Source organism: Notamacropus eugenii, chromosome 1 (genome assembly GCF_028372415.1).
Source record: "Notamacropus eugenii isolate mMacEug1 chromosome 1, mMacEug1.pri_v2, whole genome shotgun sequence".
Lineage (NCBI taxonomy): Eukaryota > Metazoa > Chordata > Mammalia > Diprotodontia > Macropodidae > Notamacropus > Notamacropus eugenii.
This window is the reverse complement of record NC_092872.1, coordinates 44093634-44110623: the sequence shown is the minus strand read 5'-3', so window position 1 is coordinate 44110623 and position 16990 is coordinate 44093634.

The following is a 16990-nucleotide window of genomic DNA, read 5'->3' as shown; positions in this document are numbered from 1 at the left end:
CTACTGTTACTACTACTACCATCACCCACTATTACTACTATTGCTGCTACTATTACTGCTACTGCTGCTACTGCTAATTACTTCTACTACTACCACCACCACCACCACCACCACCTGCTACTAGTACTACTGCCACCTAGTATTAACTGCTAACTATTACTACTAACAATAGTAACTACAACTTCAACGATAATTCAAATTTCTATAGAATTTTAGTGGCTATAAAATTTTTCTATTCACATCTGGAAGGTCAGTTCCAGAAGTAATTATTAATTTGTTTGTCCATTTACTTATTTGTTTAATTATTAACTCTATGTATTAATTTGTTTATACTTTTTTTTGCTCATTCCTTTTATTTATTGGTTGGTTTTTCTCTCTCCTTACTTGCTTGTTTGTTCATTCATTCATCTATCCATCCATCTATTCATTCATTTAGTAGGGCAGCTAGGTGGTGCAATGGATAGAGCACCAGTGAAGGAGTCAGGAGGACCTGAGTTCAAATCTCACCTCAGACACTTGATACTCACTAGCTGTGTGACCTTGGGCAAGTCATTTAACCCCAATTGCCTCATCCTGGGTCATCTCCAGTCATCCTGATGAATATCTGGTCACTGGATAGCTCTGGAGGAGAAGTGAGGTTGGTGACCTGCACAGCCCTCCCTCACTCAAAACAAAGTCACATGCCAGTCATGTCTATTTCTCTGTTGGCCTGGTCTTCTTCATCCACAAAGGACGAACACACACCCATTCATTTAGGTCTGGGCCTGAGATTTCTTCAGTGTGGTGAAGCCCTGATGTGGAAACTTTTTCTTCCATTGCAGTTTGGCAATACATCTGTCATTTATAACCTTAGAGAGTTACATGAGGCATGAAAAGTTAAACAATTTGCCTAGGGTTACATGGTCAAAGATAGGACTTTATCCCAGATCTACTCTTAGTATACCCTTTTGTCTACAACACTGCTACCTTTAAGTGCAAATTTAATTATCCTCATTTTTTAGATGAGGAAACTGAGGCTCAAAGAATTATACTGACATATTCATGATTGGAGTTAGTGTTCATGCTCAGATTCAAATGAATATAAAACCTAAGTCAGGAGAGCTAGGTTCAAACGTTCTTAACTAGGAGATCACTGATAAGTCACTAAGCCTCTCTGATTTCCAATTACCTCAACAATAAACCTGGATGTTGATACCTAAGCTACTTGACTCAAAGGACTGATTGGGGGAAAATGCTTTGCAAAGCTTCAAGATCTATAAAAATGTGAGTTATTGTTATTTTCTCTTGGATGCCTCTTGGTCTAGGCATAATGGCTCTAAAATTGGTCTCCATGGACTCATTTAAGTGTGTTTGTATATGTATGTTTATGCATGTATGTTTATGTGTGTATGTTTGTGTGTGTATTTAGAGAGAGAGAGGAAAGGGGAAGCAGGGAAAGAAAGAGGAGGGAGGAGAGAGAAAGAGAGGGCAGAAGGGAAAGAGAATATATTGAAACATATATTTCAATAACTGTATTTGACATAATTGATATAATCTTGTGCATTTTATTTCATGCATTTAAAAATATTATTGTGAGAAGGTGTCTGTAAGTCCCACTAGACTGCCAAAGGGGTCCATGAACCAGAAAAAAAAAAATGCGATTCTCTGCATGTGCACAAGAACACTGGAATAAGAACAAAGGAGTGGATTACTTCTTCATCCTCCAGTTTAGCTAGTGAGTAGGGTGATACGGTGGAACGAGTGTGGGGATATAGAGTCAGAATCAAATACCAGCTCACTATTACACGATCTTGGCCAATTTCATTTCTCTGGGTCTCTGTTTCTTAATCAGTAAAAAGGGTGTGAGACCCAGTGACCTCTAACATCCTTTGCGGCTCTAAATCCTATGACTCTTACTCAAGCAGCTCTCTTTCTCTGGGATCCTGAGCATGATCCAAGGCATGCCCTATTTGACTTTCTTTTTGGTAGAGCTGCCCTGCAGGAAGACCCAGGACAGTAGATGTATTTATTAGGCAATGCTATCTGAGCAGCATCAAGGGCCTGAGGCTCTGACATTCTCCTACAAGGCAGGATCAGCTTTGGGAAGATAGGAGAGAGATAGAATCTTGCTATCCATCTGGCACGTGAGGTACTGAAAGCCCCCAAACAGCAAAAAAAAGATCCTTCTGATCTCCTAGAAGGAAATGGATCAATGCTTTTGTAAGTGTTTACAGGGACACTAATGGAGATGAATCTGCTAAGGTGAGAATGGAGCACACCCATGGGCATAAGATAAACTCACTTTTTGGCTGATGTTTTTTTATTTTTACCTGATGCTCATTACAGATTACGATGCTCCACCTCCCTGGAAAGCCATTCCTTGTAACAAAAAATAAAATGATGAGGGGGTAGTACTCAGCAAAACTACTTAACATATCAACTGAGTCAGTCGGTGTATGAAAGATTCCATTTTTCCATTCCATCGCCTCTGCAAAGAAGAGAATACATGAGGCAGGTAGGTGGCACAATGGATAAAGTTCTGGGCCTGGAATCAGGAAGACCTGAGTTCAAATCTGGCCTCTGCTTTGTCCTAGCTGTGTGACCCTGGGGAATTCTCTTAACCTCTATTTGCCATCGTTTCCTCATCTGCAAAATGGGATTAATAATAGTACCTACGTTATGAGGATCAAATGAAATCATGTTTGTAAAGAACTTAGCACAGAACAAGCGCTATATAAACGGTAACTATTATCTTTTTCGGGGATCAAGTTTGGTTATTAAAATTGCACTATCAATTTTTTTGAACTATCTTTTTATATTTACATGATTGTAGCCATTATATGTATGCACACTTATGTGTATGTTATAAAACATACAGGAGATGTATGATAATATAGTCATTTTTCAGGCATGTCACACTCCATGAACACATTTGGGATTTTCTTGACAAAAATACTAGAGTGGTTTCCATTTCCTTCTCATCTTACAGATAAGGAAATCGAGGCAAACAAAATGAAAGGATTTGTCCAGGGTCACACAGCTAGTAAATGTCTGAGGCCAGATTTGAACTCATGAAGATGAGTTTTCCTGTCTCTAGGCTCAGCACTCTATCTATTGTGCAGCCTAGCTACCCATGATAATATAAAAATATGTCTTTAAGGAGCTGTATGTCAGAAAGATTAAGAAGGGCCATTACACATAGAGATATCAAGGGAAGGCAAGTGGGTAGCTAGAGTGTAGCAATTAGTACTTTCAAAATGTCAGGAGACGGTGGAAAAGGCATTCAGCATTCTGGGTGGGCCCTTTGTGATGATCTTACAGGACTATATGAAGAAAAGTCTCAGGGATGGGTTTTGTTCTACCTCATCAGAAGAAATTTCCAAGTCATTGAGTCAAATTAATCAAATATCAAATAATCATTTATTGCGACCCACTACATGTCAGGCATTGTGCTAAGTAATGAGATTACAAACAAACCCACAAACAAACCCTTGGTCCCTTCTCTCAAGGATCTCACAGTCTAGTGAAAGAGAAAACATACACAAAATTATTTGCAAACAAAATATATGCAGGATAAATTGGAGATTATATCAGAGGGAAGTGACTAAGATCAAAGCAGACTTTTTGCAGAAGTGGTCCTTATTTGAGACTTGAAGAAAGCCAGGGAAGAGAGGAAGGAGAGAGTTCCAGGGTGAGTGACAGCCAGTAAGAATACCTGGAGTTGGCCAATAGAAGGTGATATACTTGGAACAGCAAGGAGGACCTTGTTGCTGGATCACAGATTACATGGGAGGGGAGATCCAATTGAGTATCTGAGTATTTGAAAAATTTTGTATTTTATCCTGATTCTATTTACATCACTTGGCATCTATTCATATAAGTCTTCTCATATTTCACTGAACTTTGGATAATCACCATTCGAGGCTCTTAAAGGGCCTTTATAGGTCATCCAATCCAATACCTTTACTTTACCAGTTAAGGATATTGAAGCCCATAGATGGGAAGTTACTTTCTGAAGATCATATAGCTAGTCAGCAGAATGGGGATTTGAATCCAGTCCTCTGACTCATATCTCCATGCTCTTTCCCAGAATCAGGAAATGGAAGAGCTGGACAGAGAGATGGTATGGTATTATGGAAAGAATCCTGGCCTCCTAGTTATAAGGCCTAGGTTTTAATCCTCATTCTGCTGTTTACCATCTGTGTGGCCTTGGAAAAATCAATTAGCCCCTTTGGACCTCAGTTTCCATATTTATAAAATGAAAGAGGGAGTTGGCCTCCAGAACTATGACTTCTGTATAACTTTAGAAACTGTCTGACCAATCACCATTTTTATGAGTGAGGCAACTGAGACCTAGAGAAATGAGTTGACCAAGGTAAATCATTTGTGCCCCTAAACAGAACATCTGGGATTTACACTTAGGTCTTCTGAACCTTTTGACTGCAGACCTAAGGCATGCCATACTGTGCTTTGTGAACTATGTAACACTATACAAGTATAAACTTTCTTTTTTTTTAATAAACTATACCAGGTCTGGTCTAAAAACAATGACCATGAAATAATGGATAGACAACTTGACAATGTAGAAATCCCAAAATGGAAACTCTGATTAATAATTCAATTCAACAAACATATATTAGGTGCCTTCTACACACAAAGCATTCAGCTATGGGTCACTGGAGAAACCAAGACAAAAAAGTGAAACAGCACAAGTCCTTTATAGATTTTATTCTCAAATATTACCATGCCAGCTGTTTATTCTAACTCTGACTACTGACTTTACTACAGTTTTGACCACACAGTTTTACCACTGACAACTAAAACTTCAATAAAGGCTATTTTTGGGGGGGGTTCGTTTTGTGAGATACCCATTCTCTTTCCATGTTGGGAGCCCCTGTGGATACACACAGAGAAAGTTCAGATTGAAAAGTATTCTAGTTATATCTCTACTTTTTGAGGGGCAGAGGGAAGAGTGAGTCTTCCTATCTCACCCAGGCTGGAAGCACAGTGGTCACTCACAGACCAAACACTACTAATGCTCGAAGCTTTGATTTGCTACCTGTATAATGGGCCAGTTGACCCCACCTAAGACAATGTAAGGGTCTCTGACTTCTGGGGGCTCACTCTGTTGGTGACAGACTTAATGAAGATATCCATTTAACTTTAGCTCTCCTATAGCTTAGAACTGTTGGGCTCAATGATCCATCAGCCTCAACCTTCCCAGGTTGCTACCTTGGACTACAGGCATATGCCAGCTGCACCTGCCAGTAACTCACACTTCTATGCAACTTAAAGTATTATCCCCAAACAATATCATGAAGTAGGGAGTATGAGTATTACTTATAAATGATAAAACCAAGACCCAATAAAAAATGTGATTTGGTCAAAGGTCACATACCTAGGACATATAAGAGTCATGATTCAAACCTAGGTCTCCTGAATCCATGTCCAGTGCTCTGTCCATTGTGCCAAATGGATTCTCAGAAAAGTCTCTATTTGTTCAGTGTTTTATATCGAGTCTATATTTTGACATATCTGTTCAGTCATTTTTCAGTCTGTCTCACTCTTTGCAATCCCATTTGAGGTTTTCTTGACAAAGATACTGGAGTGGTTTGCCATTTCTTTTTCCACCTCATTTTACAGATGAGGAAACTGAGGCAGAGTTAAGTGATTAGCCAGGGTCACACAGCTAGTAAGTTTCTGAGGCCAGATTTAAACTCATGAAGATGAGTCTTCCTGGCTTGAAGCCCAACACTCTATCCAATGTGCCACCTAGCTACCCTTTGATAGATACATATACGTATACACATACATGCACACGCACATGTACATTTAAATATGTATACATATACATGCATACATATGCACACATGCATATATACACACATATATGCACACATAGCACACATATAGTGCATGTTTTGTGTGTGTGTATATACATATATGTGTGTTAGTACATATGGGTATATATATATGTGTGTATCTATTTCCATAGCCAGTCCATGACCCATTCTTTCCTTGTAACCATGGCTCAGGCTACTCAAAAGGCTGGGATGGAAATTTTTCTTGAACTCAAGAGTTCTAGAATGGAGACCACTTCACCCACCACACCAAATTCCATATCAAAGTGATGATTTCCCTCTAACTGAGAAGCACCTGTTATTTGAGAAGAGGTAAATTGGCTCATGGCTAATACTTCTCTACCTTCAAGTATTTGAAGGACTGGTATCTAGAAGAAGGATTATTTAAACTCTGTCCCATTGAGCCCCCCAGAACTAGGAGCTGAGGGTAGAAGGCACAAAAAGGGCAATTTAGTCTGAATATGGAAAACCTTGCCAACATTCAGAGCTATGCAAAGGTAGGATGGGCTACCCACGAAGGCAGTAGATTCCCCTTCCCAAGATGGCTTCATCCAGAGGATAGGGGATTATTTGCCGAATAGTGTAGAGAGGATTCTTTTATGGGTATGGGCTGAATTAGATTGATTCTAAGCCCTGTTCCAACACTGGAATTTTGTGAATTTCTATGGTTTTCTGCAGCAGCAAGGACCCTGGCATACACAGGAGGGCCTGCTACACAGGTTCTTGGATCTGCTTTACTAAAAGGCAAGCAACTTTTGAGGGGTCAATAATCTACTTTAATTGCATTCACGAACAGAGAAAATACAAGCAGAGAAATAAAGACCATCAGATAGGGCTTTAAACTCTGACCACAAGCAATACATATAACACAGATCAACAGACAGATCCAACTATCTGACCATTACATACATATATAGTTACCAGAGAGAGAAGCACCAACCTCTGGGTTTTCAAAGCCCAGGGACTCCTTAATGGCTACTCAGAGTCCCATCTGGCATATGAACCTTCTTCTAAGCCCCCAAAGCAAAACCTCACCTCAGAGTATATACATTATTTTCAGAGCTGTAGGGTGTCATGACCCTCATGACCCAGTGCCTCATTGAAGTTAACAAAAGCTTCCTTTAATGGGCTTCATGTGAGGCCTGTTAATGAGCAGGGAAGATCTTTAACTCTAACTAACTTTACACTTCCCTGGAAGATAAAAAAAGATGGGACCTGGCGTAAGTGATTTCTCTACCCTCCTGCCAGGGTCTATGAAGAAACATCAGAAAATCTGCAGAGCCTGGAAATCCTACAAATTAATATTCAGCTCTGTGGGAGCCCAATATTATTATTATTATTATAATAACAGTAGTAACAAAAATCATAATAATATAGTAACAAATATTAATAACAGTATGTATTATGCTTTAAGGTTTACAAAGCACTTTACATATATCACCTTAGTTGAGCCTACCCTAGGAGGTAGATGCTATTATTATCACTGTTTTATAGATAAGAAAACAGAGGTAACCACAAATTAAGTGACTTGCCCAGGGTCATACAGCTAAAATGCCTGAGTCTGGATGTGAACTTAGGTCTCCCGAAATCCAGATCTTCTGTAGCACTTAACTGACTCTAGGTACCTTGACAAACCCAAATTATCTGGGAATGAGGTCACCACTAGTTAGATACTTTAATGCCCAGTCCACTGGCTGGTAGGCACTTTGATGGCTGGCTTGTCTTGGCCATACATCTTTCTATTTCTTAAAGGGAAAATGTTGAAAGCTGGATATCACATACTAAGTTTTATAGTTCCTCTGGAGACCTGCAAATGCAGGATCTGCAACACCCCCTTGCCTTCATGATTCCAGTCAACCATTGTGTATGTTAAGTACTCCATGGCCTTCTCATTTAATTGGTCCAGGATCACTCAATGTGAACAGTCTATTTGAATTTAGGTAAGTTCACAGCCTGTTTTTCTATCACAAAAGTAGTTGCATTTGGCTTGCGGTAAATGAACTGAGACACTGCCGGGCTTGGGTTGCTTTTCCAAATCCGCCTCATGAATTTTGATCAAGAGCTGAAGCTTCCTTCCAACTCTACCTCTTAACTGCCACTGGGGATCAGTGCCTAAACCTGAAAAATCTCTGACTTCAATCTGGACCTTTGTTCTACCCTTAGAGTTTTTTAAAATGATCATTGCAACTGAGTCCTTATTAATAAACCAGGTAGATAGATATTTAGCAACAATGACAGATGAAGCCCAGGATGATGTAGGGGACAGGACTTGAATAGACAACAAAAAGTAAGGGAATGTTTTCTTTCATTGTCAGTTGCCATGGTGACCTCTGATGATTCTCAAAAGAGGAGAATTAATCCTATTGCATTTTCTGTCTTAGTGAATTAAAAAACTAATTTTCCATATTCAAAAATTCAAATTTACAACCTCATGAACCAAGGTTTAACAAGTTCAACAAACCTATCTAACGGTTACCAGCCCCAGAAATATTGTTTACAGTAGGATGGGAACAGGCAGTGCTTGTCTTCAGGCAAAGCTATGGCATTTCCAGCCAAAGGCAATGAAACTCTATGAATGGGAGAAGTGAACCTTAGTTGGTTGTTCTCCAGACAGCCTGCCTTGATAAAGGGCAGGTTGGATGGCATCTCTTTCTCTTTGAATTGTCATTGTTTGTCTTTCTTTTCCCCTTATCACAGTTGACCTTTTACTACTGCTGTTGTTATTCTCATATATGTCTTGATCTCTGCTGTTAGATCATAAGCTCCTTGAGGGCAACAGCCATGACTGTCTTCTTTGGAACCTGATAAAATGCCTAGAAGAAGAGTTAAAATTGATATTTCTTTAAGAGAAAAAATACATCATTTTTTATTTCATAGAATTAGACTGCAGAATTTCAGAATTGGAGGGGCCCTCAAAAACCATCTAGTGACCCCCCCGTCTCTCTCTCTCCCTCTCTCTCTCTTCCTCTCTCTCTCTCCCTCTCTCTCTCTGTCTCCCTCTCTCTCTTTCTCTCTCTCTGTCTGTTTCCAAACCCTTTACAAGAAATAAATCTGCCGAGAAGAATGTTTCCACATCTCTAATCTGATGAAATGACTCAGCTTCTATCTACCTTGAGCCAGTGCGACTCAGAGGTGAATCCTGGCACTGCTACTTATTTTTTATGATCCTTGAGGAAGCCTCTTTGGGCCTTGACTTCCTCCTGAGAAGGTTAAATTAAATGATTTTTAGATCTGTGATCACTCCAGCTCTATATGCCACCTTCCCCTGTTTCCTATCAAGCAATAAATCAAGAAGTGTTTATTTGGTACCTAGTATGTGTCCGACTCTATGCTAGGTACTGGAGATGTAAACACGATGAATGAAGTAATCCCTCCTTACAAGGATCTGTCTGCTAAGAGCTTCCAGGTTCTTAACGGCATCACACTAAAGTTACTCATTCCTCTCCGCATTGCTTTGCCTTTTAGGAATCCTTGATCCCAATCTGGGTGCTGTACTGCTCTCTCATCCCTCCCTAACCTTTCTTCCCATACTGTGTACTTCTTACTGTAAAGCCAGAGTATTTAGTAGACAATCAAGCACTCCTCCTTTTTTTCCCCAGAACTTCTAGGCACTTCCCTCATCTTGTTTTTCAAGTTCCTATTTACTTAATTAAGCAATTTATATGATTAAGTCTCTCATTGACATAATTGACTTTTTTCCTAATTTACTTGTTCTTCCTCAAGGAGAGCTACAAAAGTAGTAGAAAGAGCATTGAATGCTGAGATGCAGGAATTCTGGGTTCTAGTTCTTTGGCCAACCCAATTGCTGTCCTTGAGCCTTAGTTTTCACCTCTGTAAAATGAGGACACGGGACTAAATGACCTCTAAATAACTTTCAAGATCTAAAATCCTGGGATCCTAAGTGACTTGCTACTGGGCCATTCAAATAGACACCTTTCCTTATGTAACCCACGTAAGAGTTGGTTTGGAACTCCGATACAAAGATAAACGAAGCCCAACTTGAGCTACTGCTTGACGTGGCATCAGTTTGAAAGGAAATGCTATTGTTAGCCCAGGGTGAAAAATCAAGAAAGAATTCTACCTATATGGGTAGGGAGGTTTTGGGGGACCAGAACAGGGAACCCAACTCAACTTTAACCTCATGAGTCAGGTCAAAGCATACCCTTATCATATGGTTTGAATTAAATTCCTTTCTATTCAGTAAGAATTTATCAGTAATGCCTGTTGTGTGTATTGCTCTGTGCTAGGCAGAGGGATACCAGACTAGTATTTCTCAAAATATATGCCAGGGCTTATTCAAGTTATAAAGCCGCTTTGGATTATCCACATCATAGCTCCTCTATATTAGCATGGCTGTCTAAGAGTTGACCAGGTAATTACCTACGTAAGAGGATCATAAGATTTGCAACTTAGAGATCATTCAGTCCATCCCCCCTTTTTTTCAATAGATGGGGAAACTGAGGTCTAAAGCTACTGAGTCAATTGCCAAAAGCCCCAGAGGAAAGAAGAAACAGGTCTCCTAACTCCTAATTCAATTTTCATTTCACTAGTTTTATGGGATGGAAAGGTACAAACAATAATGAGAGGCATTGATTCTATATTTCTACAAGACTTTCTCTATTCATGCTACCACTTGATTCTTAGGACAAGCCTTTCAGGAAAATAGTTTAATCTTCCTTTTGCAGACAAAAATGGTGAACAGAATGTAAGCTTACATACAGTTCCGAGGTGATAGAAAAAAAGCTCGATTCAGGTCTTCTGGTTTTAAATCCATTGCTCTTTCCATCTAAACATGCCACCTCAAATCTTTTTGTCCAGTCTAGGTCAAGAGCCAGTATTCCAAGGTGCCAGCCAGGCTCCTAGGAATTTCAGGGTCTATGTAAGATGAGTACTTGGTAAAACCTGGGGCCATCAGAGTTCCCAGAATCTCTAAGAATGGTCTGCAGAGTAAGAAGACTTGGCTGTGATACACACTGTGGTAATGAAGTTATTGGAGTCCCCAAGCCCAATTATTAATGACAAATAGACTCTAAATTACTTTGAAATGATTTCTTGAAAGGCTGAACTTCACAAAGAAACATCACATCCTCATTTGTAGGTGAGAGGTTATTGCTTCAGGGACACATTGTCTCAGAGTTGTTTTCATTTTTGCTCTCATTTGTAAGCCGATGCTAGGGTGATGCTGGTGCGAGTGGAGAAAAAGGAACATATATGGAAGATGTAGTGAAGTGAGAAAGGAGATTTTACAACAGATTGGGGAACATTATATTGGATAATAATCCCAATAGATTATATATATGGGATGAGTGCAAGTGAGAAGTCAAAGATAATGATGAAGTTATGTGCCTCAATGACTGGGAGGACAGTAGTGCTCTTGAAAGAAATAAGGAAGTTTGGAAGATGAAAGGGTTTTAGGAAAAGATAATGGATTCTGTTTTTTAACACCTTGAGTTTGAGTTGCCTGTGGGATATCCAGTTCAAGATACCCAATATTTCAGGACTAGAACCTGGGAGAGAGATTCAGGCTAGATCTATAAATATGGAAATCATCTACATAAGGATGACAATTGAACCCACCAGAGCTGATGCCATCACCAAGCAAGCTAGAATAGAGCCAATAAGGAAAAGTAAAAACCAGCAGAGACTTGGAGACACCCCATTTAACAGGAATGAATAAAGATCTTGCAAAGAAGATTTTAGAAAGGAGTAGTTTGATAAGTAGAAGGAGAAACAGGAGAAAATAATGTGATGAAAACTTTGACAATGGAACATATCCAGTTGGAAATGCTGATTGGCTGTGTCAAAGGCTACAGAGAGGTCAATAAGCATGAGGATTGAGAAAAAGCCATAAGATTTGTCAATTAAGAGATAATTGATAATTTGGCAGAGGGGAGATTTGGTTGAATAATATCAGAAGTTAGTTTACAGAGGGTTTAGAACCAAGTGAACCAAAAAATGTCATCTTGTCAGTCTTGCTCTCCTGATATTTTGAAACTTACAAGGTTAGAGTTTCCAGTCCCTTCACCTAAAATCACAAAGAATAAAGAGGCCTAGAATGAAGGCTTATTTCACAAGGCCTCATGTTGTCCTCATGGGAAATACTCAAGGTCTCTCCCTTTATAGCATTATCCCTCACTAGATGCAGTTAGTGGAGTTAAACTAAGAGAGATCAGCCAGAGAGAAGGCATCTGTCTCTGGTTGCTATGAAGATTGTCCGGTTCCATTGACTTCGTCAATTGAAAAGGCTTCTCCTAACCCAGTAATTAGCCAGCTGTATCTAGTTACAGAATCCCTATTCGTACTCAAGTCTTTCCAAGGTACTACCATTCCACATTATCATGTGCCGCCCAGAAACAGACTCTTCAACTTTTCTCACTTGGGAAGACTCCAGAGGTTCTCTGCACATGGGCTAATTAGCCATTTACCATCTGCCACTAAAATAAATGCTGTTTTTATTAAATTAGTGAGGGCATTTTGAATAGTTTTTGTGTGTGTGTGTGACCCCAATCCAGAACATTCTTCTGGAATCCTAGGGGAACATAAGTATTTTCCTTTTACTTGCATCTCCAGTAGCATAAAGGAAACCCAACAAACTTTACCATCTGCCCTGGCACTGTATTCAAAATTCCTCCAGATCTTACTTTTGACTTGCTTTTAAATCCTACAGTCCCTTGGCATTGTCATCTGATGTATTTATGCTCCACAAAGACCTTCAGGCCTTGCCATCTGCCTCGTCATTGTACCCTTAGTATTTGCGTGCCTTTCCATGTGCCTTAAAACTCAAGTTTCATTTATGCTTTTTTTTCCTTAATAAGTATGTGAACCCCTCAAGAACAGACTGTTTTACTTTTTTTCCAGTATTTAGGACAGTATTTGACACACAGTAAATGCTTCATCAATATTTTTTCATTCATTCCTTCTCTCCTAGTGTCTCTTCCTGATTTAATTTTCTATATTGTGTGTTCTAAAGTCTCTTCTACTTCTAATATTCTATGTTCTAAGTTATGAAGTTTATTTGGGATATGATGTTGCATGGTTACCTTCCAAAGTCTCTTCCAGCTCGGATATTCCCCTGTGTTTCATGTTCTAATTCAAAAGTTAGGGAGTTAAACTCAAGAAGACTTAGTTACCACTGACCTTTGAAGTGTCAGTTGATATATTAATCATTGTGCACAGCTCTTTGGTTTCTCCAGTCTTTAAAATTCTTAAAACTAAGGCCTTGCCCTTGTTTACTCTAAGCTATTATAACCTGCTTTGTCATAACTACAGAACACCCTGGACCAGGCAGTAAATAGTCTCTCATTTTTTTCAGCTTTCAGATGAGCTGATTTATGAGAGGCCATCACATTGCTTCATGTTGGTTAATGTGTGACCATAGACAGCATTGCTAAAGACTAAAGAGGACTCCATTACCATGATTATTCTGATATTAAACTACTACCTGCTAGGATTCCTTGGGAAATTCTTGAACTCAGAATTGCAGAGCTGGAAAAGGTACTTTCAAGATCACTTACTCTCAAACCCAATCTGAAAAAGAAGTCCCCTTTACTATCTACTTGCCTACCCATGGCATAGGGAATCATCTTGCTTTACATGAATATTTCTACTGCCAGGAAACTCATTACCATGTGAGTTAATCTATCTGATTATTGGCCAGTTCTGAGAATTAGGAGGCTTGCTTTCCTTACATTGAACCAAAATCTGCCTCCTTGTAAACCATGTACACTTTTGAATTAGAACATAAATCATGGGGAAATATCTGAGCTGGAAGAGACATTGGAAGGTAATTTGTACAATATCATATCCTAAACAAATTTTATAACATAGAATATTAGAAGTGAAAGAGACTTGATAACATACAATATAGAATATTAAATATTTCATGCCAACTATGTGCAGGTACAGAAAGATGTATGTTTTAAGAATACATTGTACTTTAAAAAAAAAATAAAGATCTATCTTCCCTGTTCCTAATTTAAAAGAACAATTGATGATTTCTCTGATAAAAAAATAAAATAAACAAACAAAAACAATTTATGATTTCTAAAAAAGACGTTTCCATGTGGTTTCAACCCATAGGATCATAGATTTAGAGCTAAAAAGGGCTTTAAAGATTTTCTTGTCTAACTCCCTAATTTTGTAAATGAAGAAACTAAAGTTTGGTGATCTGATGAAAACAATGAATCTCTGTCTCTGTCTTTTACACCTCTTCCACACATGTATTGATCAAAATTCCCTGTGCCTTACAATCTTCTAGTGACGTATTAATCCCTATCCCAAACTCTTTCCTATAAACTCTCTCCCAGAGCTCATCTGCCATCAATCCCTGAAGGCACATGGGTTTTACCTTCTCCCAACACAATTGCACTCTTGGTGGGATTTCCCTCTATGTTGTCATAGTGCCCTCCCCTCCAAAAGGAAATATATACGTATATGTTTACTTCCAGATTCATATAGATATATGTACATATATATAGTGTGTGTATGTATAAAATGTATGTATGTATATTGCAGTTACTACACAATTTGTGTTTCTGATAACTCCAAAATGAATTTTACCCTGACACACTTATTTTTACGTATTTTGGATTTGATTCAAAGGGCTCTCTTGAGGAAGGAAGAGGGATGTGGCTTATTTACTTGGTTCTAGCGGTCAGAGCTAAGACCAATAGGTATGTAGTATAGAGAGGCAGATGTCAGCTTAACGTAAGGTCAAATTATTAACAAGGAGAGCTGTGGGGAAAAAAATAGAATGGATTTCCCTGGTAGGTAGTGAGCTTCCTATCCCTAAGTGTCTTCAAGGCAGGATGACCACTTCTCAGAAATGTAAAGAGGCCCACTGTTCAAGTACAGGTTAGTGGGTCTTTGAGATCCCTTCCAACTCTGAGATTAAATAATTCTTCCTCATCATGATTATTCTGATTAATCATTAGGAAATAATGACTTAACACCTTCCATCACACCTATAAAGTTTAATTATCCACAGGCACCCAGATAGAGACACAACAATTTGTGCTCTTTCCATCACCCACATAACACACACATACATAAACACATGCATTATTTTAGTTCAGCTGTACCCCAAGTGTCAAGCACCAACTTCTATACCCATGTCAGCCAGCCTCCTCTGCAAAATGACAAAAAGAAGAATATAATTATGTCAGTACTAACTGCAGACTGAGGCTTTTAACATGAATAAATCACTATGAGTGGGTTTTTCAGCTAAAATCTGGCACTTACCACCACTCTCTAGTATCTGTTTGTTGTCAGTAATATCCATGAAGATTTAATTTAAAAAAAAAGAAAAAAACCTTTAAAAGAACAGAAAACCAAAAAGGTTTAAATTTTTTTCTTTTCATTAGTACTGTTATAGGTCATTTAGAAAGAATTTTTGAGATTGTGTGACATGAGTTAACTAACTTTGTGACCTTGGACAAGTCACTTAACCAATTTAGGTGTAAGTTCTGTAAAATTCATAGGCTAGACAAGCTGTCTCTTAGGAGTTGCTCTAATGTTCTATGTTCTGTATTCCAGGGTTCTTTTGAGCTCTAACATTTTAGGTTTCAAAGTCCCTTCTGTCTCCAACATCTTATGTTTTAAGGTCTCTTTCTAACCCGAGATTCTAAATGTCTATAATATCTAACTATAGATAACTCCCAATTATAGAACAGTCAATTGTCCATGTTGTGAATTTTCTTGGGCCACCTTTTTATCATGAAACTGTATTCCAAGATACCCTGAATTAGGGAGTGAACCTGCAGGTGTGTATGTATGTGTGCCCCTATGTGTGAATCATTGCGTCTGACTCTGGGTGCTTCCAGAGTTGAATAGAAAAGATTTGAAGGTAATCTAGTGTTTGGGAATCATCTTTTCATTTCATTAAGACTAATCAAAAGTTGACTAGCATTGAATGCTTAAGCTCTCTGAAGAAAGTAGAAAAACAATCTTCTGTGACTTTTAAATTATCCATTCTTGAGAAAATATGTTAAATTTTAAAAACATATGTGTACATTTGCAAATGTGTTTATGTCAGAAACCACCTTGAGTGGGGGCCTCCAGGGATATAGAAAAAAGATATAAAGCAAAGCTGTCCCGATTATGCAGAGGAAAGTGTAAAGTGAAGTCCGTGTGGTGTTACTTGATTCCAAAGGATTTCTTTCTATATTTCTTAAAAAAAAATACCATGCATCTGGATGCAATGGGCTTTCTGTCCTGATATGCCATTTCATTTTCTGTTTTTATTTTCCTTAGATTTTTTTAAAATGAGACTTTAAATGAAAACTCCTTCAGTTTTCTAAACAGAGGATTAGAGGGAACATTTTCAAGGTCAAATGTAGCACAACAGTCCTCTGCTGTCCTTTGATGGATTTGCTTAGAATCTGTTGGCAGTCAGTATCACCATCCTGTCCGTACCTGGTGCAAGCCTGCCATAGTGTGTGTTAAAGCTTTGACAAAGAAAGTAGTGTAAGAATGTGTGCGTGACCATGAGCAGAGAGGGTGACAGGATAGGATGGGGAGACAATACTAGTTTTACTTTCTTTGTGTGACACTGCATGCATGTGATTCTTCATATTAATTGGTTGCATAAACTAGGCAACACCATTGCAACTGTTACTGTTGCTGTCAGTATCAGGACCACTATTATTTCAGTCTGGACCAGGGATTTCCTCAGTTTAGAGCACTCTGGGATGAGGACACTGCTTCTCCTAATGAAAATTAGAGAGCTTTCCGAAACGTATTCTTAAGCAAACATTCTTGACTTTTCTTCTGTTTGAAATGGACCTCTGTGGGTTTCTGTCTGAAACCTTTGGACCCTTTCTCATAATAATGTTCTTAAATGCCCAAAACAAAATACATAAGGTTGTAAATGAAATATATTATTTCAAAATATTAGACGTTAGCAAAATATTAAGACAAACAACAAAATAAAGACAAAAGCTCACTGACCCCAGGTTAAGAACCCCTTTGCTAGAGAGTTGTTTGGCTCATTGAAAGGTTAAGGGATTTGCTTTGAGTCAGATAGCCAGCGTAGAGATCAGAGGCAAGATGTGGACCCAAGTTGTCCCAACTCCAAGATCTGTTCTCTATCCACTGACATGCTGCCTTTCCTCCCTTTATTTGTGAGTAGTAATATTTAAAAAATAAAGTAA